Source organism: Balaenoptera physalus (assembly GCF_965194825.1).
Source record: "Balaenoptera physalus genome assembly, chromosome: 7".
Lineage (NCBI taxonomy): Eukaryota > Metazoa > Chordata > Mammalia > Artiodactyla > Balaenopteridae > Balaenoptera > Balaenoptera physalus.
In genome coordinates, this window is record NC_138886.1 from 70,781,140 (window position 1) to 70,803,865 (window position 22,726).

The 22,726-nt window shown below is 37.6% G+C and overlaps 2 long non-coding RNA genes across 2 annotated transcripts in view; one reads left to right on the forward strand and one right to left on the reverse strand.

Moving 5' to 3' along the window:
- LOC309664786 overlaps positions 1 to 22,726 on the forward strand; it is a 309,583-nt gene that overhangs the window by 276,646 nt on the left and 10,211 nt on the right. Inside the window, exon 2 of the long non-coding RNA XR_014266045.1 lies at positions 12,864 to 22,713. This is a non-coding gene — a long non-coding RNA (uncharacterized lncRNA). The remainder of the gene's footprint in view (positions 1 to 12,863; positions 22,714 to 22,726) is intronic.
- The window catches only part of LOC309664778, a 102,816-nt gene that overhangs the window by 26,651 nt on the left and 53,439 nt on the right, over positions 1 to 22,726 (reverse strand). The gene's annotated exons all lie outside the window — the stretch shown is intronic.

Genomic DNA, 22,726 nt, shown 5'->3' on the forward strand with positions numbered 1-22,726 from the left:
TTCACTTTCAGCAAGTGACTTCAGTTCCCTCTTCACTGACAAAACTGAAGCATCAGCAAACAACTTCCAGGCATACCCCCATTACCCTCCCCCAAGCTCTTTTCCCCTCTGTTGTCTTTTCTGACAATATACATATTAGCAGCACCTGGAGGGCTTCTTAAACCAGACTGCATGATCCCACCCTAGAGTTTCTTTTTTAGAAGTCATCAGTCTGGGACATCATAATCTGGGGTTTGCAGCCATCTTGAAATTGTGCACACATTTCAGTACTGGTGTCTCAGTCCCCCTTTCTGTGTCTTTGCATCTTCCAGCCTCTGCTGAGCTTGTTGATTGCTGCTCCCAACATAACCCATTCCACTGGTGGACAGGGGATGGTTAGAAAGAATTCTTTTTCTTAAATTTTGAATTGAAGTTAATCTACCTGTAACTTTCATTTGTCCCTCTCTGGAACTACTAGGGAGCCATCTAATCTCTTCCACACAACACAATTCTAATATTGGATGGCAGCCTGTCCTTCCAAGAGATCTTTTGCCTGAACATCTTTAGTCCTTTTTCTTTTCCAGTGTTATTGAGATATAACTGACATTCAATACTGTAAGTTTAAGATAGCATAATGACATATGTATATATTGCAAACTGATTAGTTAACATCCATCACTTCATACAATTACAGAAAAAAAGTGTTTTTCCTTGTGACAGGAACTTTTAGGATCTGCTCCCTTAGCATCTTTCAAATATACCATAAAGCATTATTAACTATAGTCATCATGTTGTACATTACATCCCCGGTACTAACTTATAACTGGAAGTTTGTACATTTAACCATCTCCACCTAATTCCCCTACCCTCCACCACCTGCCTCTGGCAACCACAAATCCGATATCTGTTTCTATGAGTTTAGTGTTCTGTTTTATTTTAGATTCCACATATAAATGAGATGAATAGTATTCGTCTTTCTCTATCTGACTTATTTCACTTACCATTAATGCCCTCAAGGTCCATCAGTGTTGTTACAAATGGCAGGATTTCCTTCTTTTTATGGCTATACCATATTCCACTGTTTATATACATACCACATTTTCTTTATTCATCCATCAATGGGTACATAGTTTGTTTCCATGTCTTGGCTGTTATGAATAATACTGCAATGAACATGGGGGTGCATAGTAATTTTAATTTTAATAGTAATAGTTATTACTATTATTATTTAATAGTAATTTTAATTTTTTTGAGAACCTCCATACTGTTTTCCATAGTGGCTATATACCAAATTACATTCCCACCAACCTTGCACAAAGGTTCTCTTCTCTCCACATCCTTGCCAGCATTTCTTATCTTTTTTTTTTTTTTCTTTCTGATAGCCATTCTGACAAGCCTGATGTGTTATCTCATTGTGGTTTTGCACTGCCCTAATGTTGAGGACCTTTTCATGTACCTTTTGGTCATCTGAATATCTTGGGAAAACGTCTATTCAGGTCCGTTGCCAATTTTTCAGTTAGAAGATTATTATTATTTGCTATTCAGTTATACGGGTTTTTATATATTTTGAATGTTAACCCCTTATCAGATACATGATTTGCAAATATTTTCTGCCGTTCTGTAAGCTACCGTTTTATTTTGTTGATTGTCTCTTTTGACTTTCAGAAGCTTTTAACTTGGATGTGATCCCACTTGTTTATTGTTCATTTTGTTGCTTGTGTTTTAACTGTCATATTGAAAAAATCATTGCCAAGACCCATGTCAACAAGTGTCTTTCCTATGTTTTCTTCTAGGAGTTTTATGGTTTCAGGTCTTACATTTAGGTCTTTAATTCATTTCAATTTAATTTTTGTGAGTGGTGTAGGTATAAAATAGGGCTTCAGAGTTTCTGATTCAAGAGGTCTGGGATAGGGCCTAATAATTTACATTTCTAATAAGTTCCAGGTGACCACACTTTGAAAACTGCTATCATAGATGTTTTTCCCTGCTCATCCACTTACTGGATCTTGTAACTCTCACCTAGTCAAAGACATCACTCTGACACTTGCCCCTTTCTCCGTAATCAAACTGTCCCTCATTACTGTATCACTGCATCTCAATGCACAAATATGCTGTTATTTCTCCTATTAAAAAAATACTTCTTGACCACAATTCTCTTTACTGTTTGTCTTAATGCTTTGACTTTCATTGAAATATAACCTCTTGAAGAGCTATCTATTTGCACTGGCTCCAATTCATCTTCATTCTTTTTTTTTAATAAATTTATTTATTATTTATTTTTGGCCGCATTATGTCTTCGTTGCTGCGCACAGGCTTTCTCTAGTTGCGGCGAGCGGGGGCTAGTCTTCGTTGTGGTGCACTGGCTTCTCATTGCGGCGGCTTCTCTTGTTGCAGAGCATGGGCTCTAGGTGCACGGGCTTAGTTGATCCGTGGCATGTGGGATCTTCCCAGACCAGGGATCGAACCCATGTCCCCTGCATTGGCAGGTAGATTTTAACCACTGCGCCACCAGGGAAGTCCCATCTTCATTGTTTCTTCAGCCCACTCCAAATCAAATTTTGCCAGCATCTCACTTCCAATACCACAAAAATTATTCTCAAGGTCACTTGTATTAAAGCTATTGGTCAATTCTCAGACTTCACCCTTTTCCTATCAGCAGCATTTGATAGTTTATCCCTTCCTGCTCTTTAATAAACTTTCTTCATGTGGCTTCCAAAGACACCACACTCTGTTTTTCTTCTACCTCAACAGCTGCTATTCAGTCTCCTTTGCTGGTTCCTCCTCTTCTCCCTAATCTCAATCTTTGGATTTTCTATCTTCACTCATTCCTTGGTGACCATTTCTCATCTTCCCCCCACATCTGCTCTCCCAGCACAGTTGTTGGCAGTTCCATTCATCCAGTTCCTCAGACCAAAAACATGGAGTCATCCTGGCCTCTTCAAAACCCACATTCACACCAGGAAAACTTTATTCACTCTACCATCAAAACATATCCAGAAACTGACTATTCCTCACAATATCTACTACTTTTACCCTGGTCTGAGCTGCTCTCATTTCTCACCTGAATACTGAAATAACCTTCTAACTAGTCTTCCAGCTTCTACTCTTTTCCATGGGAGTAGCACCTGTCCTTTCTCTCTCTGACTTCCTCTCTTACTAACACCCTCTAACTCACTCTGCTCCATACCACCAACCTTGCTTTTCCTACAACACACCAGGCCTCCTCCTTGAGTACTTGCTTGGTGTCCCTTCTTCCTGGAAAACTCTTGCCCCAGATAACCACATGGCTCACACTAGCACCTTCTTCAAATCTCTGTTCAAAATAAGCCTCAGTGGGTCAACCCCAACCATCCTACTTTAAAGGAAAGCAAGAATCCTCACTCTACACCCCCAGCATTCCTGAGGGCAATTACCTGGCTCAACTTTTTTTTCTTTTTTCCCCATAGCTCTTAACGTTCCCAACATACTCTAGTATGTCATTTGTGTTTGCTTCTTTGTTGACCCTCCTGCTTTCTCTAAAATGTAAACTCTGCAGGAATTTTGTCATTCACTGATACACATCCCACATGGCCGGAACAGTGTCTGGCACTTAGTAGCCTTTCAGCCAATACTTTTTGAATGTACAGTTTCCCCTTCCTTATCACAAGCCCGGCATGTTCTAACATGTTATAGCTTACTCCAGCCTCTTCTCTCACTTCCCATATCTCATGGCACTCTAGATCAGAGCTATCCTATAGAAATGTAATGTGCACTGATATATAATTGTAAATCTTCTAGGAGTCACATATAAAAAGTAAAAAGAGATAACTGAGGAGCTGTTTGGCAGCAGCTGCTGCCTCCTGCCTTCCTTTGCCACCGCCACCCCACATCATAGCAGAAGAGACAGACCCTGGCACTGTAAGTGTGGACAGCCAGCCATCAGCCCCGGCAGCTAGTTCACTGCATCCAGCCCAAAGATTCTGAAAACCATGCCTCACTGGAAAGAAAAATCCCTTTTGAGAGGAGACAAGAAGGTGGAGTAGAAGGAAGTGAGCTCACCTCTTCTTATGGAAACACCAAAATCACAACTAACTGCTGAACAACCACTGACCAAAAAAATGCTGGAACCCACCCAAAAAAATACTCTACATCCAAAGACAAAGAAGAAGCCACGACAAGATGGCATACGGGGTGCAACTGCGATAAAATCAAATCCCTACACACTGGGTGGGTGACCCACAAACTGGAAAATAATTATACCACAGAAGTTCTTCCACAGGAGTGAGAGTTCTGAGCCCCCACATCAGCCTCCCCAGCCTGGGGCTCTAGCAATGGGAGGAGGAGCCCCCAGAGAATCTGGCTTTGAAGGCCAGTGAGGTTTAATCACAGGATTCCACAGGACTGGGGGAAACAGAAACTCCACTCTTGTAGGGTGCACACACAGTCACGTGCACACCAGGACCAAGGGAAAAAAGCGGTAACCTCATAAGAGAATGGGCCAGACTTACCTGCTAGTATTAGGGGGTCTCCTGTGTAGGTGGAGGGCAGCGGTGGCTCGCTGCAGGGACGAGGACACTGGCAGCAGTAGTTCTGGGGAGTACTCATTGGCGTGAGCCCTCTTGGAGGCCGCCATTTTCTCACCAAGACTGGGCCCCACCCAACAGCCTCTAGGCTCTAGTGCTGGGATGCCTCAGGCCGAAGAACCAACAGGATGGGAATACAGCCCAACCCATCAGCAGACAGGCTGCTTAAAGTCTTCCTGAGCACACCGCTTCCTGCTAAACACACTCCCTGACACAGCCCTGCTCCACCCACCAGTGAGCAGGAACCTGTGCCTCCCATTAGGAAGCCTGCACAAGCCTCTCAGACAGCCTCATCCACCAGGGAACAGCCAGCAAAAGAAAGAAGAACTACAACCCTGCAGCCTGTGGAACAGAATCTGCAATCACAGAAAGTTAGACAAAATGAGATGGCAGAGGAGTATGTCCCAGATAAACGAACAAGATAAAACCCCAAAAAGACAACTAAGTGAAATGGAGATAGGCAATCTACCTGAAAAAGAATTCCGAGTAATGATAGTAAAGATGATCCAGGATCTCGGAAATAGAATGGAGGCACAGATCGAGAAGATACAAGAAATGTTTAACAAAGACCCAGAAGAACTAAAGAAGAAACAAATAGAGATGAATAATACAACAACTGAAATGAAAACTACACTAGAAGGAATCAATAGAATAACTGAGACAGAAGAACGGATAAGTGATTTGGGAGACAAAGTGGTGTCTTTATTCTGCTGCGGAACAGAGTAAAGAAAAAAGAATGAAAAGAAATGAAAACAGTCTAAGAGGCCTCTGGGACAACAATAAATGCACCAACGTTTGCATTATAGGCGTCCCAGAAGGAGAACAGATAAAGGACCTGAGAAAATATTTGAAGAAACAGTAGCTGAAAACTTCCCCAACACAGGAAAGGAAACACTCACCCAGTTTAGGAAGTGCAGAGAGTCCCAGGCAGGAGAAACCAGGAAGGAACATGTCGAAACACGTGGTAATCAAATTGACCAAGATTAAAGACAAAAAAAATATTAAAATCAACAAATAACGTACAAGGGAACTCCCGTAAGGTTATTGGCTGATTTCTCAGCACAAACTGCAGGCCAGAAGGGAATGGCACAATATATTTAAAGTGAAGAAAGCAAAGAAACTACAACCAAGAATACCCAGCAAGGCTCTCATTCAGATTCCACAGAAAAATCAAAAGCTTTACAGACAAGCAAAACCTAAGAGAATTCAGCATACCAGACCAGCTTTGCAATAAATGCTAAAGGGACTTCTCTAGGCAGAAAAGAAAAGGCCAAAACTAGAAACAAAATTATGAATGGAAAAGCTCACCAGTAATGGCAAACTTACAGTACAGACAGGAAGTCATCTGCAGACAAATATGATATCAAAATCAGCAATTGTGAGGGGAGCACAAATGCAATAAACTGGAAATGCATTTGAAATTAAAACACCAGCAACTCAAGACAATCTTGTTCATATACAGACTGCTGTATCAAAACCTCATGGTAACTGCAAACCGAAAATCTACAGTAGATACACACACAGAAAAGAAAAAGGAATCCAAACACAGCACTAAAGATAGTCAAATCATAAGAGAACAAAAGAGGATGGGAAGAAAAAAGACCTATAAAAACAAATCCAAAACAGTTAACAACATGACAGTAAGAACACACATATCAATAGTTACATTAAATGTAAATGAATTAAATGCTCCAACCAAAGGACACAGACTGGCTGAATGGATACAAAAACAAGACCCATATATAGTCTGTCTAAAAGAGACCCACTTCAGATCTAGGGACACATACAGACTGAAAGTGAGGGGATGGAAAAAGTTATTCCATGCAAATGGAAATCAAAAGAAAGCTGGAATAGCAATACTCATATCAGACAAATAGACTTTAAAATACTGTTACAAGAGACTGTTACAAACAAGAGACAAAGAAGGACACTACATAATGATCAAGGGATTAATCCAAGAAGAAGATACAACAATTGTAAACATATATGTACCCAACATAGGAGCACCTCAATATATAAGGCAGATACTAACAGCTAAAAAAGAAGAAATCGACAGTAACACAATAATAGTGGGGGACTTTTAACACCCCACTATTATCAGTGGACAAATATCCAGACAGAAAATCAATAAGGAAACACAGGCCTTAAATTACATATTAGACCAGATGGACTTAATTGATATTTATAGAGCTTTCCATCCAAAAGCAGCAGAATACACATTCTTCTCAAGTGCACATGGAATATTCTCCAGGATTGATCACATGCTGGGCCACGAAGTGAGCCTTGGTCAATTTAAGAAAACTGAAATCATATCAAGCATCTTTTCCAACCACAATGATATGAGGTTAGAAATCAACTACAAGAAAAAAACTGTAAAATACACAAAACACGTGGAGGCTAAACAATACGCTACTAAACAACCAATGGATCACTGAAGAAATCAAAGAGGAAATCAAAAAATACCTAGAGACAAATGAAAATGAAAGCACAACAGTCCAAAACCTATGGGATGCAGCAAAAGCAGTTCTAAGAGGAAAGTTTACAGCAATATAATCTTACCTCAGGAAACAAGAAAAACCTAAAACAACCGAAACTTACACCTAAATCAACTAGAGAAAGAAGAACAAACAAAACCCAAAGTTAGCAGAAGGAAAAAAATCATAAAAATCAGCAGAAATAAATGAAATAGAGGCAAAGAAAACAATACAAAAGATGAACGAAACTAAAAGCTGGTTCTTTGAAAAGATAAACAAAATTGATAAACCGTTAGCCAGACTCATCAAGAAAAAGAGGGAGAGGGCTCAAATCAATAAAATTAGAACTGAAAAAGAAGTTACAACTGTCACCACAGAATACAAAGGACCATAAGAGACTACTACAAGCAACTAAATACCAATAAAATGAACCTAGAAGAAATGGACAAATTCTTAGACAGGTACAATCTCCTAAGACTGAACCAGGAATAAATAGAAAATATGAACAGACCAATCACAAGTACTGACATTGAAACTGTGATTTTAAAATTCTCAATAAACAGAAGTCCAGGACCAGATGGCTTCATAGGCAAATTCTATCAAACATTTAGAGAAGAGTTAACACCTATATTTCTGAAACTCTTCCAAAAATTTGCAGAGGAAGGAACACTCCCAAACCCATTCTATGAGGGAACCATCACCCTGACAACAAAACCAGACAAAGATATCACAAAAAAAAGAAAATTACAGGCCAATATCACTGATGAAACACAGACACAAAAATACTCAACAAAATGCTAGCAAACTGAATCCAACAATACATTAAAAGGATCACACACCATGATCAAGTAGGATTAAAATCAGGAACAAGACAAGGATGTCCACTCTTGCCACTTTTAATCAACATAGTTTGGAAGTCCTAGCCACGGCAATCAGAGAAGAAAAAGAAATAAAGGGAATCCACATTGGAAAAGAAGATGTAAAACTGTCACCGTTTGCAGATGACATGATACTATACATAGAAAATCCTAAAGATGCTACCAGAAAACTACTAGAGCTCATCAATGAATTTGGTAAAGCTGTAGGATACAAAATTAATACACAGAAATGTTGCATTTCTATACACTAACAACAAAAGATCAGAAAGGGAAATTAAAGAAACAATCCCATTTACCACTGCATCAAAAAGAATAAAACACCTAGGAATAAACCTACCTGAGGAGGTAAAAGACCTATACTCCAAAAACTATTACGATTCTGATGAAAGAAATCAAAGATGACACAAACAGATAGAAAAATACACCTTGTTCTTGGATTGGGAGAATCAATATTGTCTAAATGACTATACTACCCAAAGCAATCTACAGATTCAATGCAATCCCTATCAAATTACCAATGGCATTTTTCATAGAACTAGAACAAAAAATTTTTTAATTTGTACGGAGACACTCAAGACCCCAAAGAGCCAAAGCAATCTTGAGAAAGAAAAACAGACCTGGAGGAATCAGGCTTGCTGACTGCAAACTATACTACAAAGCTACAGTCATCAAAACAGTATGGTCCTGGCACAAAAACAGAAATATAGATCAATGGAACAGATAGAAAGCCCAGAAATAAACCCACGCACCTATGGTCAATTAATGTACAACAAAGGAGGCAAGTCTAAACAGTGGAGAAAAGACAGTTTCTTCAATAAATGGTGCTGGGAAAACTGGACAGCTACATGTACAAAAATGAAATTTGAACATTCTTTAACACCATACCCAAAAATAAACTCAAAATGGATTAAAGACCTAAGTGTTAGACCGGATACTCTAAAACCCTTCGAGGAAAACGTAGGCAGAACACTCTTTGACATAAATCACAGCAATATCTTTTTTGATCCATCTACTGGAGTAATAGAAATAAAAACAAAAATAAACAAATGGGACCTAATTAAACTCAAAAGCTTTTGCACAGCAAAGGAAACCATAAACAAACTGAAAAGACAACCCACAGAATGGGAGAAAATATTTACAAACAGTGCTACCAACAGGGGATTAATCTCCAAAATTTACAAACAACTCATCGGGCCCAATATCAAAAAAAGAAACCGTGCAATCAAAAAATGGGCAGAAGACCTAAATAGACATTTCTCCAAAGAAGACATACAGATGGCCAAGAGGCACATGAAAAGCTGCTCAACATCACTAATTATTAGAGAAATGCAAATCAAAACTACAATGAGATGTCACCTCACACCAGTCAGAATGGCCATCATCATAAAGTCTAGAAACAACAAATGCTGGAGAGGGTGTGGAGAAAGGGAACCCCTCCTACACTGTTGGTGGGAAAGTAAATTGGTACAGCCACTATGAAGAACAGTATGGAGGCTCCTTAAGAAACTAAAAGTAGAGCTACCATATAATACAGCAATCCCACTCCTGGGCATATATCCAGAGAAAAATACGGTTTGAAAGGATACATGCACCCCAGTGTTCATTGCAGCACTGTTTACAACAGCCAAGACATGGAAGCAACCTAAATGTCCATTGACAGATGAATGGATAAGGAAGAAGTGGTACATATATACAATGTATTATTACTCGGCCATTAAAAAGAAGGAAATAATGCCATTTGCAGCAACATGGATGCACGTGGAGACTATCATATTAAGTGAGAAAGACAAATAGTATATGATATCGCTTATATGCAGAATCTAAATAAAAATGACACAAATGAACTTATTACAAAACTGAAACAGACTCACAGGCTTAGTGATAGAACTTATGGTTACTGGGGTGGGGAGGGTGTGGAGGGAGGGATAGATTGGGAGTTTGGGATTGACATGTACACACTGCTATATTTAAAATAGATAACCAACAAGGACCTACTGTATAGTACAGGGGACTCTGCTCAATACTCTGTAATAACCTAAATGGGAGAATTTGAAAAAGAATAGATACCCGTATATGTATAACAATCACTTTGCTGTACACAAACTAACACAACATTGTTAATCAACTATACTCCAATATAAAATAAAATTTTTTTAAAAAGTAAAAAGAAACAGGTGAAATTAACTTACTTAACCTAATATATCCAAAATATTATGTCAACATATAATTAGTATTTAAAAGTTATGATATTTTACACATTCTTTTACAAATACTAAACCTTTGGAATCTCTTTGTATTTTATACCAATTTTACACCTCAACTTGGATTCTAAACTGTCATCAGAAATATTTGATCTGTATTTAAATTTAATAAAATTTACTTTCAGAAAGTAGGTTCACATGTTGTCAGTTGTTCCAAGTATACTGAAGCAGATGTTAATTTTTAAGCTTAAGTTAATTAAAATTAAATAAAACTAAAATTCAGCGTCTCAGTCGCATTTGCTATATTTCAAGTGTTCAACAGCTGCATGTGACAAAGGGCTACCATAGTGGACAGAGCAGTCTTCGGCTTGCAGCTCCAAGCAGTCTGGGCCCCCTCTTGCCTCTGGCCCTTTTTAACTGCAGTCTCTCCACCTGGAAGAGGGTCCTCTTGGCTCCATCACCACCCCTCTTCATTTGGCTCATTTGCTGTCTCTCCTCTGTGTTCCACAAACACCCTGTTCTATTACAGTACGTTGTCACACAGTTAATATGGATTGGCCACAAAGTTCATTCGGGTTTTTCCTTAACATCTGATGGAAAAGCCCAAACGAACTTTGTGGCCAACCCAATATAACTGTCTGATTCATTGTCTATTTAGCATAGCGACTTACACATGAGAGTTACTATGTATAATTGTTAAATAAATGTATAAGCCCATGACATTTCTGCCTACTGAAATTTCAGTCATCCTTTCATTTCTAGTTCAAATCACTTCTCCCTAGGAACCCTAGGCAGACCAGCCCACAGTAAATAGTCTCTCCTTTGTACTCCCAAACTACTTGAAGTCCATATTACTCACAGACCATTTATTAGAATGATTTTACTTATGTACAAATTCTACTCCCCCAACTAGATAACGAACACTGGAAGAGCAGGAATCCTGGAAAAGAATATTACCTACATATTAGGTGTTCAAAAAATTATTAAATGTATTGCCTGGTTTGAATCTTGTGTCTGGTAATTGCATTTTCCTGGATAATCCAATGTAACTTTTTTTTCTTGTTTTAACTATGATGTTAAAACCTACTTTCTTTCAGGGACTTCCCTGGTGGTCCAGTGGCTAAGACTCTGCGTTCCCAATGCAGGGGGCCTGGGTTCAACCTCTGGTCAGGTAACTAGATCCCACATGCTGCAACTAAGAGTTTGCATGCTGCAACTAAAAGATCTCACATGCCGCAATGAAGATCGCAGATCCCGAGAGCCACAACTAAGACCTGACGCAGCCAAATTAATTAATTAATTTAAAAAAAAAAAAAAAACCTACTTTCTTTCAATCTTTTGACTGGATTTTAAAAGCAATATTTCATAAAGAAAAACTACTTTCTGAATGACTCCATCTATCTTCATGTATTTGTAGTAAATCATTCATGAAAATGTCACTTGTCTCCCAAACTTCTTCATTTATCTGGAATTGGTCAGATCTGATTCGTTGTCTAGTCTATCAGTACAGGGTATGTGTCCATCTCTCTGAAGATAAAAGTAATCAATCATTCATCAAAATGTTGTTATATACCAACCTTGTTCATTTCATTTATCAGTGATAAGCTAGATCCTAAATAATTAAGAACAAAGCTTATTTCTCCCTTTTGCAAAAAGGTATCCTTCAATCGTCAGGCTAAAGGGGAAAAGAGCAAACCAGACTGTAAAACTGCTGCCAAATGTGTTCTATGTGATTTACTGCAAGCATTAAAAATCTCTTCTGTTTCTCTACCAGACTGGAGGAGAGAAGAAAGATGAGTGGGTTCAGTTATCATAAATAAATCAGAGCTTCTCAGCGTCTCACATGTTTTATCAACATAGTCCTAATTAAGAACCCCCCAGGCAAAGCGGGACCTGCCTGTGGGTAGATATGAGCCTGGAGACCCACTCCCTGTAACTGTTCCATTGATGATAACGATCATGGTGTTCTGGCATGACAGAAGCCAAAAGTCCACATTTTCCAGGAGAATGAATGAATGTACGTATCTTATTTTGGTGCCTTAATTAGTATTAATAGAGCCCTTTTTCCCATTCTCTCCTATTTTCCCAACTAATGCCCCCTTGTTATCTTAGCAGAGGTGGGGATTAATCAGGGTATAATATAGTTGAAAAACAATTAGGGTGGAGGGAATTAGGAATTCTGGGTATTGAATTTTGAGTTGGCAAAAAAATTATATAACATTCTGTTGCCCTGACAATTATTTACATCTTTCAGGGGTTGTTCATCTTGTCATATAATTTGTCTTCCCAAGGACATTGTAGGTTTCTATAAATTGTGGAGTGATTTAGGTGCCACTTCCAAAAGGCTGGCACATGCCTTACACTTAATGAGCAACCGATAAATTGTTATTGGTTTTACCTCAATCAGTAGTTTAAACTGAACAGACATGGAAATTGAACAACTAATCATATCAATAAGATCCTGAAAAAATGGTTTTTGAAAAAGAAACACTGAAACATATAAGTGTTTCAGAATTCAGCATATAACTGAAAAAAAGATATGCTTGATTTCACAGGTATTTTGTTGCAGAGCACATTTCTTCACAATAAAAAAAAAAGCATTTGAATGCTTTCATATAAGGGAAAATGAACAGGAAATTGTCAGTGTTTTCAAACCATGCCCTCAGTTTCACAGATGATCCAAACTTAAAAAGTCTACACATCAGAAAGTGATGATGCACTCGTTAACTACTCTTTTTGGCCTCACTTTACAAATTCCCTCCTTGTAAGAATCAAAATTACAAAGCCAAAGTAGTAAGTAATAGGAAAGTCAATTCCAAATATATGCAAAAATACAAAAAACAGTAATTAACCTTATCCATCACCCATCTTCAAGAATTATCATCTCATAGACAATTTGTTTATTCTACACTCCTACCCACTATTCTCCTCCCATGTTCTTTTGAAGCATTTCACATATATAATTTCATCCCTGAATATTTCACTGTTACTTCTAAAGGATAAATATTTTGAAGATAGCCACAATACCACTAGTACACATTAAAATGAATAAAAATTCCTTAATGTCAACTATGCACAGAATACTCAAAAGTTCAAATGTTTCATAAATGCCATTTTTTTACACATTGTTTATTTGAATCAGGAGGCAGTTAAAGTCCACACATTGCAATCAGTTGATATGTAGTTTATGTTTCTTTTAATCTCTGTGTTCACTCTCCCTCTCTTCCTGGTCCTTTCACTCTTCCTTTCTCCCCTCTCCCAATCTTTCATATGCACTCCTTCTCCTTACAGTTTATTTGAAGAAACCCAGTTGTTTGTCCTTGAGAGATTTATATAATCCAGATTTTTGTAACTGCATCCCCATAGCATAATTTAATATAATCCTCTATCCTCTGTACTTCCTCTAAATTGCTACGTTGAATCTAGACAGATTTTTTTTCAAAGCTATTTCAGAGGAGGTGGCGTGCTTTTCCATCAAGGGCCACATAACGTCTCATCTGTCTTGGATTTAGCACCCTCAGCTTTTAATGCCTCTATCCATCAATTTAATATGAGTTTCTAAAAAAATGATATTCTAATTCAAAGTTACCTCCATTTAAATACATGAAAAGTCAGATGACAGCCTCCTTATTTTAAGACTAAAAACATCTTAATTTACACAGAAAGAGCATTTCATAAAATTTAACAGTCATTCATGCCAAACAAGCTTAGTAAGCAAGAAATCAAAATTCCTTAGAATTTAAGAATGGGTCAGATATACACTATAAAATATGCATTGGATAAATGATTAAGAACAAAGCCATAGGAAAAGAAAACAAGAAAAAAATGACTACCTTAACATACTAGGCAGATTTAATTAAAAAATACTAAATAGTACTGAAGGAAATTTGAAATATAATCAATAAAGTTAGAAACTCAAAAGAGAGTTATATAGACAGAGTTTTAGAGATAATTTGTGAGCTGGATTATGAACTAAAGGGGAAACCCAGGATGTACGGAGAAAGAGATGGAAAATATGACAGCGTGAAACATAAAGTGTAGCAGAAATTCTAACAAAGATCTTATTAAAGAGAATTCGTTTTCCAGAAAGAGGAAATAAAGAGAGTGGGTGGTGTGACTCTGATCTCCAGCTTTATAGCATGAGGAACTCTGTGGATTCACTCACCAGTGAAACTAGTGAAAATTATTTTAAAACAACCAGTTAAAATCTCTGGACATGGTTGAAGGACATATACAGCAAATAGAGAAACACACATTCAAGAAAATTTTCTACAATTTAAGAATATTGAGAGTCTGTGGTATTTGAACTGAGATCTGCTTCCTCCTTCCTCCCTCCTAACTCAGCAAGATGGAAACTTTACTCCAGACTGGGTACAGCCAAGAACACAGGGATCCAGCTCCCAGTTTGAGGGCTACAATCCCAGGACAGGCAGTATGTTAGTATTTCTTATCCTACCCCCACCTATCTGTTACTGAGGCTAAGTTACGGGCAAGTGTAGGTGAGAGGTGGCTCTCTCTTCTTCTGCCCAGCCCCCAAGAGGCTGTACCCTGGGTGTGGTGCTGATGAGAATATTGAGCCCCAGTCATCTTTCTCCTGGTTTGTAAGGCAGTGATTCTGTGCTACAAGAGTCAAACAAAAAGAGCTGAAGGTATTGTCCCCTCCCTACCACCACTGAGCACTCAGCTCCTAAATTGGGAGTGTCACTGACAGAGAAGCTTGCCATTGTCCCCTCTTCCAGCTCCATAGCCGTAACTCAGAGATTTTGCCTTGAGGGAGAGCAGGTCATAAACCAGGGAGCTATTCTCTTCCAAAAGGAACTGACTTCATTTGCAACAGAGTGTGGAGAAGTACAAGCCTACTGGTGCTCTCAAATTTAGTAGAGGTCGTGGTAAGGGCAATTGGGGTATTGGTAGAATCATTGGACATATAAGCTAAACTGTAAGCTGGCTAGTTTGTGTGACAGAATCTGGGAAGGACACAGCTGGGCGGAGACTGCCTGAAGTCAGAAAAAAATCTCAACAGACTTCCAGAACTATCCCTTCAAAGGATTCTGAATTTCACTGGTTCAGCTGGTGAGCAATTTATGCACCAGGGCATTGTTGAAAGTAATTAAACAATCACCTAGCAATTAGTAGAGTTCAACATCTGGTTAAGGTCAGGGACAGAGTCAGCCAAAGAGAACCCCAAAAGAACCACTGTTAACCCAGGGTGACTGTAGACATAACCCAAGAATATGCTCCCTGAGGAGCAATATCAGAACTTACCAGTGCAAGAGAGAAATAGACTCTACTAAAAGAGTACAGCCAGTTACTTGACCAATAAACTAGCAAATAACAATAACAAGCACCAGAGGGAGGCACCAGTACCCAAAGTTGCTACAATATATTATCTAAAATATCTAATTTCCAACAAAAATTAGTCATGCAAGGAAACAGGAGAGTATAACCCATACACTGGGGAAAAAATCAGGCAACAGAAACTGCCTGTGAGAGCAACTAGATATCAAATTTAACAAAATCTTCAAAGCAGCCATTATAAATATGTTCAAAGAACTAAAGGAAACCATGATTAAAGAGCAAAAAAGGCATTATGAAATGTGGCAGCAAGTAGAGACCATCAATAAAGAGACAGGAATTATAAAAAAGAACAGAGTGGAAATTCTAGAGTTGAAAATTATAATAACTGAAGTGAAAAATTCACTAAAAGGGCCAATAGGAGATTTAAATTAGCAGAAGTAATAATAAGCAGATCTAAAGTAAGAGCAAAAAAGATTATGCAACCTGAAGAATAGAGAGAAAAAAGAATGAAGAAAAATGAACAAAACTTCAAAGAAATGTGGGACACTATTAAGTGCCTCAATATTTGAAGAAATAATGGCTGACAACTTCTCAAATCTATTGAAAAATAATAATCTACACATCCAGGAAGCTCAACCAACTCCAGGCAGGAAAACACAAAGAGATCCACAAACTGAAACATCATAGTAAAAATAGTGAAAGCCAAAGATAAGCAGAAAATCTTTACAGAAGAAAAAAAAATGACTTATCACTACAAGGGAATTCCAATAGGATTAAAATCTGACTTCTCAGCAGAAACAATGGAGGCCAGAAGGCAGTGGAATAATATATTCAAAGTGTTCAAAGAAACTATTAACTAAGAATGCTGTATTCAGCAAATCTATCTTTAAAAAATAAAAGCAAATTAAAGATACTCCCAGATAAATAAAAACAGAGAACCTGTTACTAGCAGCAGACCCTCCTTACAAGAAATTTTAAAGGAAATTAATCAGACTGAAAGTAAGTGACCCCAAATGGTCATAATTCAATTCTTATGAAAAAGCAAAGAGCACCAGTAAAGGTAATTATGAAATTATAAAAACAGCATAAATGCATATTTTACTCCTTTCTTCTCCTACCCAATTTAAAAAGCAACTGTATAAAACATTATGTATATAATGTATTCTTGGGCCTATAACATATAAAATTGTAATATATTTGCTGATAACAGCACAAAGGAAGTACATGGTAGCAAAGCTGTATTGGGCTAAATAAGGAAATAACTCCAGATGATACCCTGAATCTGCAAGAATAAATGAAAAGAACCAGAAATGATAAATAAAAAGGTTAATATGACAAAAATTATAAATATATACTTTCTCTCCTTCTCTCAGCTAGTCTAAAAGACATAAAATTAAATAAAGTAATAATTATAATGATGTATTATTGGGTTTGTAACATTTATAGATGTAATATGTATAGCAATATTAACAGAAAACATAGGAAAGGGAATAGAGCTAGGTAAGAGTAACTTTTCTAAATCTCACCAGAATTAAGTTAATATAAATGTGAAGTGGATTCTGATAAGTTAAGATGTATATTGTAAGCCGTAGAGCAACCATTAAGAAAGTTACTTTAAAAACATATAGTGCAAAAACAATGGGTTTTGAAATTAAAATGCTAGATTAGATAATATTAATTCAATGTAAAAGAAAGCAGTAAAGGAGGAACAGAAGAACAAAAAAGACACAAGACACATAGAAAACACAAAGTAAAATGGCAAATATAAATCCAAGTACAGGCATACCTAGAAGATATTGCAGGTTTGGTTCTAGACCACCATAATAAAACAAACATCACAACAAAGCAAGTCACAAGGATTTTTTGGTTTCCCATTGTATATAAAAGTCATATTTACACTATAATGTACTCTATTAAGTGTGCAATAGCATTATGTCTGAAAAAACAATGCACAACCTTAATCTTAAAATAATTTATTGCACACAACATTGTAAGTCAACTATACTCCAATAAATTTTTAAAAAATAAGTAGGGACTTTCCTGGTGGCACAGTGGATAAGACTCCGTGCTCCCAATGCAAGGGGCCCGGGTTCGATCCCTGGTCAGGGAACTAGATCCCACATGCATGCTGCAACTAACAGTTCACATGCCGCCAACTAAGGAGCTGGTGAGTTGCAACTAAGGAGCTGGCAAGCTGCAACTAAGGAGCCTGCCTGCCGCAACTAAGACCCCACACAACCAAATAAGTAAATACATAAATAAATAATAAAGCGAATGTGTGTTTTCTTAATAAATAAATAAATAAAAATAAAAATACTTTGTTGCTAAAAAATGCTAACCATCACCTGAGCCTTCAGCAAGTTGTAGTAACATCAAAGGTCACTCACCATAGCTCACCATAAGAAATATAATAATAATGAAAAAGTTAGAAATATTACAAAAATAACCAAAATGTGACACAGAGACATGAAGTGAGCAAATGCTGTTGGAAAAACGGCGCCAAGAGATTTGCTCAACGCCACAAACCTTCCTTTCTAAAAAAACACAGTATCTGCAAAGTGCAATAAAGTGAAGCACAATAAAACCAATTATGCCTATATCAATAATCACATTAAATGTAACTACATTAAACAATTCAAAGGCAGACATAGTCAGACTGGATTAAAAACAACAAGATCCAACTACATGCTATCTACAGAAGAGACATATTAGATTCAAAATACAAATAGATTCTAAGTAAAGGGATGGAAAAAGATATATTATGCAAACAGTAACCACAAGAAACCTGGAGTGGCTATACTAATGTTAGAAAAAATACACATTAAAAAAATGCTGCCAGACATAGAGTGACATTTTATAATGATTAAAGAGTCAATCCATGAGGAAGACATAACAATTATAAGCAAATGTGCACCTAATAGAACATAAAAACATATGAAGCAAAACTGAAAAATAAAGGGAGAAATAGATAAGTCAATAATAATTGTTTGGGACTTCCCTGGTGGTCCAGGGGTTAAAAATCCACCTCCCAATGCAGGGGACGTAGGCTCGATCCCTGGTGGGGGAGCTAAGATCCCAAATGCTGCGGGGCAACTAAACCAGTGCACCGCAACTACTGAGCACACGGGCCACAACTAGAGAGCCTGTGTGCCGCAACTACAGAGCCCACGCACTGCAGCGAGGATCCCGCGCACCACAGTGGAGGATCCCACATGCCACAACAAAGATCCGCATACAACAACTAAGACCTGACACAGCCAAAATTAAAAAATAAATAAATATTTTTTAAAAAGCAACAATAGTTTAAGATTTCACCACTATACTTTCAATAAAAGATAGGACAATGAGCTAGAAGATCAACAAGGAAATAGAAGATTTGGACAACACTGTAAACCAACCATTTATAGAACATTCATACAACACTCCACAAAACAGGAACAGAATATACATTCTTTCCAAGTGTACATGGGACATTCTCTAGGACAGACCATAGACCATAAAACAAACCTCAATGAATTTAAAGTGCAGAAGACAGAAATAATTAAAAGATTGTCTTAATGAAGAATACAGGATACAAATAATTAAAAGATTAAAAGGATAGACATGATACTAAAATATGCTTTCCAACACTAGAAATCAATAGCAATAAAAACTGGAAAATTCAGAAACATATGGGAATTAAACAATATACTCCTAAATAATCAATGCATCAAAGAAGAAATCAAAAAAGGAACTCTAAAAGTACTCTGAAATGAATAAAAATGAAGACACATACCAAAACTTAAGGGATGCAGCAACAGCAGTGCTCATAAAGACATTTATAGCTGTAAATACTTATTTTGTGAAAAAAATAACATTTCAAATCAATAACCTAACCTTCTACTTTAAGATACTGGAAAAAGAAGAGCAAAATAAACCTAAAGCAAGAAGAAAAGAAATAGCAGCTTAGAGTGGAAATTAATGAAATAGAGGATAGAAAAATAATAAAGAAAATCACTTAGAAGGCTGATTCTCTAAAAAAATTGACAAAACTTTAGCTTCATTAATCAACACAAAAGAGATGAGTCTCAAATTACTAGAATTAGAAATGAAATGAAAGAAGGGACACTCCTAATGATCTTACAGAAATAATAAGGACTGTTAAAAAAAACACTAAAAACAACAGTATGCTAACAAATTTGATAACCTAGCTAAAACAGGCGAAGTACTAGAAACATACAAACTACTAAAATGAACTCAAAAAGAAAAAGACAATCTGAATACACCTATAACAAATGAAGATATTAAATTACAAATCAAAACACTACCCAAAATGATCATTTCAACAGATGCAGAAGAAGCTTTGAAAATATTCAATAACATTTTATGATAAAATTCTCAACAAATTAGGAATAGACAGAAAATACATTAACATAATAAAGACCATACACAAAAAGCCCACATTTAACATCATACTGAACAGTGAAAACCGGACAGCTTTCCCTGAAACTAAAAGATCAGGAAAAAGGCAAGATACCCATTTTTCTTACTTCTATACAACATTGTACTATGAGTCCTAGCCACAGCAATTACACAAATAGAGAGAGAGAGAGAGAAAGGGAGGGCATCCAAATTGGACAGAAAGAGGTAAAATTATTTCTGTTTGCAGATGAGACTATCTGATATGTAGAAAACCTTAGACTAAAAAATACACACACAAACACACACACACACACACACAAAACCAAAAAGAAAAAAAAATCTGCTAGAATAAATTAATTCAGAAAAGTTGGAGATTGGTTCAAGATGGTGGAGTAGAAGGATAAGCGCTCACTCCCTCTTGCGCGAGGACCGGAATCACAACTAACTGCTGAACAGCCATCGACAGGAAGACACTGGAACTCACCAAAAAAGATACCCCACATCCAAGGACAAAGGAGAAGCCACAATGAAATGGTAGGAGGGGCAAAAACACAATAAAATCAAATCCCATAATTGCTAGGTGGGTGACTCACAAACTGGAGAACACTTATACCACAGAAGTACACCCACTGGAGTGAAGGTTCTGAGCCCCACGTCAGGCTTCCCAACCTGGGGATCTGGCAACAGGAGGAGGAAGTCCCAGAGAATCAGACTTTGAAGGCTAGTGGGATTTGATTGCAGGACTTTGACAGGACTGGGGGAAACAGAGACTCCACTCTTGGTGGGCACACACAAAGTAGTGTGCACATCAGGACCCAGGGGAAGGAGCAGTGACCCCACAGGAGACTGAACCAGACCTACCTGCTAGAGTTGGAAGGTCTCCTGCAGGGGCAAGGGATGGCTGTGGCTCAATGTGGGGACAAGGACACTGGCAGCAGAAGTTCTGGGAAGTACTCTTTGGCATGACCCCTCCCGGAGTCTGACATTAGCACCACCAAAGAGCAGGGTAGGCTCCAGAGCTGGGTCGCCTCAGGCCAAACAACCAACAGGGAGAGAACTCAGCCCCACCCATCAGCAGACAAGCAGATTAAAGTTTTACTGAGCTCTGTCCACCAGAGCAACAGCCAGCTCTACCCACCACCAGTCCCTCCCATCAGGAAACTTGCACAAGCCTCTTAGACAGCCTCATCCACCAGAGGGCAGACAGCAGAAGCAAGAAGAACTACAATCCTGCAGGCTGTGGAAGGAAAACCACATTCACAGAAACACAGACAAAATGAAAAGGCAAAGGACTATGTACCAGATGAAGGAACAAGATAAAACCCCAGAAAAACAACTAAATGAAGTGAAGATAGGCAACCTTCCAGAAAAAGAATTCAGAATAATGATAGTGAAGATGATCCAGGACCTCGGAAAAAGAATGGAGGCCAAGATCGAGAAGATGCAAGAAATGTTTATTAAGGATCTAGAAGAATTAAAGAACAAACAAACAGATATGAACAATACAATAACTGAAATAAAAAATACACTAGAAGGAACCAATAGCAGAATAACTGAGGCAGAAGAATGGATAAGTGACCTGGAAGACAGAATGGTGGAATTCACTGCCATGGAACAGAATAAACAAAAGCGAATAAAAAGAAATGAAGACAGCCTAAGAGACCTCTGGGACAACATTAAACACACCAATATTCACATTATTGGGGACCCAGAAGGAGAAGAGAGAGAGAAAGGACCCAAGAAAATATTTGAAGAGATTATAGTCAAAAACTTTGGGAAAAGTTTTATTTCCTTTGGGAAAGGAAATAGCCACCCAAGTCCAGGAAGCACAGAGAGTCCCACAAAGGATAAAGGCAAGGAGAAACATGCCAAGACACATAGTAATCAAATTGACAAAAATTAAATACAAAGAAAAAAAATTAAAAGCAACAAAGGAAAAATGACAAATAACATACAAGGGAACTCCCATAAGGTTAACAGCTGATTTCTCAGTGGAAACTCTACAAGCCAGAAGGGAGTGGCACAATATATTTAAACTGATGAAAGGGAAGAAGCTACAACCAAGATTATTCTACCCAGCAAGGATCTCATTCCAATTCAACAAGAGAAATCAGAAGCTTTACAGACAAGCAAAAGCTAAGAGAATTCAGCACCACCAAACCAGCTCTACAGTAAATGGTAAAGGAAATTCTCTAAGGTGGAAACACAAGAGAAGAAAAGGACCTACAAAAACAAACCCAAAATAATTAAGAAAATGGTAATAGGAACATACGTATCTATAATCACCTTAAATGTGAATGGATTAAATGCTCCAACCGAAAGACAAAGACTGGCTGCATGGATATAAAAACAAGACCCGTATATATATGCTGTCTACAAGAGACACACTTCAGACCTAGGGACACATACAGACTGAAAGTGAGGGGATGGAAAAAAGAGATTCCACGCAAATGGAAATCAAAAGAAAGCTGAAGTAGCAATACTCATATCAGATAAAATAGACTTTAAAATAAAGACTGTTAGAAGAGACAAGGAAGGACACTATATAATGATCAAGGGATCAATCCAAGAAGATATAACAATTATAAATATATATGCACCCAATATAGGAGCACCTCAATACATAAGGCAACTGCTAACAGCTATAAAAGAGGAAATTGAAAGTAACACAATAGTGGGGGACATTAACACCTCACTTACACCAATGGACAGATCATCCAGAAAGAAATTAATAAGGAAAAACAAGCTTTAAATGACACAGTAGACCAGATAGATTTAATTGATATATATAGCATAGTCCATCCGAAAAGAGCAGATTACACTTTCTTCTCAAGTGCACACAGAACATTCTCTAGGACAGATCACATCTTGGGTCACAAATCACGCCTCAGTAAATTTAAGAAAATTGAAATCATATCAAGTATCTTTTCCGA